Source organism: Varanus komodoensis, unplaced genomic scaffold (assembly GCF_004798865.1).
Source record: "Varanus komodoensis strain SLA01 unplaced genomic scaffold, ASM479886v1 scaffold60, whole genome shotgun sequence".
Classification (NCBI taxonomy): Eukaryota; Metazoa; Chordata; class Lepidosauria; order Squamata; family Varanidae; genus Varanus; species Varanus komodoensis.
The window spans coordinates 4,147,643-4,149,963 of NW_025336223.1; positions in this window are offsets into that span (position 1 = coordinate 4,147,643).

Consider the following 2,321-nt stretch of genomic DNA (forward strand, 5'->3'; position numbering starts at 1 on the left):
CATTCTGATTGTGTCTGGAAAATATTCCTGCTATTAACTGCCAGTGTCCTTCAGTCTTTGCTTTTTGTATGTGAGGGGTTCTTTTTGGAGTCTCTTCCTCATCAGTGGGACCCCAACCCCCCCCCCCCAACCAATCTCTCTGTTTTTCTATCTTCATTATATGCAATCTGGGTAGAGAAGTTTTCTTTCAAGTGAGCACTTATTTGGAAGGCTCTTGGGCTTTGTGTTTTGGACATGAGGGTTAATGTGGGTAGATAGGGCTTTCTATGCTTTCAACCCAGACAGGGATGTTGGAAGATCAAACTGGGGAATCGGTGATGTTAGAAGTCAGGCTGGTTTGTGCTGTAAATGGATCCGCCCCCAAAGGAGCACAGAGCAGATGTGAGCATGCAGTCTTTTTTCAGTGATAGAGATTGCCATGTGCCTTCTTTTCCCACCCCATGTATAAAAAGCAGCCCTTTTAGCATAATGATGTGTATCTCAACCTGCCCTGAAACCTGTGGCCAGTGAGAAAAGCAGAGTGGCATAGCAGTTAAGAGTGTTGGACCAGGATTCAAGGTGTTCAGGTTTGCGCCCCCATTCAGCCATGAGGCTTAGTGAGCAACTTTGGACTACTCACTGTCTCTCATCCTAGCCGACTTCACAGGGGTGTTGTGAGGATAAAATGGAGAGGAGTGGGAGGTCTATGTAGATTGCCTTGAGTTTGATGCAAGAAGAAAGGAAGCATATACAAATAATTAGTTAATAATATAGCTTGTTTTAGGGTTTCAGATAGTTTATAAACCAGCTCCAGCCATTCACAAAGGCTTATGCCTGGTGAAGATAATTATGCAAATTAGGTTAGTGTAGCTTATTTTCCCTGTGGTAGTGTGAACCTGCCATTCTATATGTGCATGCATATTCTTTCTGTGCAGACCAGCAGTGACGCAACGTGTCTTGTTTCAGAACCCATTTCAAAGGCATTAAATGGCTTGGGACCCTGGTAACTCAAGGGAACGTTTTCTCCCACCTTAAATTCTCTATTCCAGGAGGCCTGTCAGTTTCCTGTTTGCTCTTGTATACCCGCTCACTGCTGCTTTTAGGCATATATGGAAGTTCCTTTGGAATCCAACACATGGCATAAGTTGGGTAGCTGGTGTGTTAAATAATTGGAGGGAATCAAATCTAGCTAATTGTTTTTGGAGGAAATAGGAAAACAAACAGTGTATTTCTAAGTGAGAAGGGATGTGTGCATGCATGCTGCAGTTCCATGGAAACCCATAAAAGCTATGGAGTAATTTAGTTTCCAGTGATGTCAGTTTTAATTCCAGCTCATATGTTTGAAGCTGTATCTGATATTGTTTCCAGACCTGTTAAACAAGTTCTCCTGTGGTCAGAAAGTGGGACTTCAGCATTCTGGATAGCTTCTTGTTCCTTCTCATGAACAAGCAGAATGCATAAATTAATGTGTAATTAATAGAAATGTATAATTATGCCTATTAAGTTTTGCAAGACTACAATCCTTGAACAGACTGCAAAATTTGGGTTACCTCAGTGCAGAACCTTGATTTTCTTTAGCACAGAGAACTCATTAAAATGTCTGCACAGCTTCCTGCTGCAAAAAGAAATCTTAAAGCAACTTACAATACAGAAATGCATGATTAATACAACAGAGAAACTCCTCAAAATCAATATAAACTGCAGTTGTTACTTACAAAAGCATCTTAGAATATGAAATGTGTTAATCCACAGTATGCCCAGTCTTTCTTACTCATAGCTTATAATGGACACTATAGAAGCAGCCCACATCAAATGGGTTGTAACTAATGCCCAAATTCCTTGAAAGATGAGCATGACTTTGCTTGGCACCAAAAAGATGAGTGTCAACACTAGGTGAACTTCAGGACACTGTCCCAGAAACATGGGACTATCCCAGAAAGGGTCATACCTACACTGCCACTATCATCCTGAGCATTTCTCAGGGAAGGGCACACGAAAGAGGGCATCCAAAGTTGACCTCAGGGACAGATTAACTTTTTGCCAGGAGAGGCAGCCCTTGAGAAATTGGTTTCCCAAGCCATGTAAAGCTTTATAAGTTTAAGCTAGGCCTGAAACAAATTGGTGACTAGTTCAGGCAAGTCAAGATAGGACTTAAATGCTCATATTGCCTAGTCAGCATTGCCCAGCCAACAACCTGGCCCTTGAATTCTGTGCTACCTGCATTTTTAACCATTTCAAAGTCAGCCCAACATATAATTGAACTTTAGTAACATAAATTAGAAGTTACCAGATCAAAGATCACTGATGTTGAGTTATCCCCGTCCAGATAGGGTTGCAGCTTG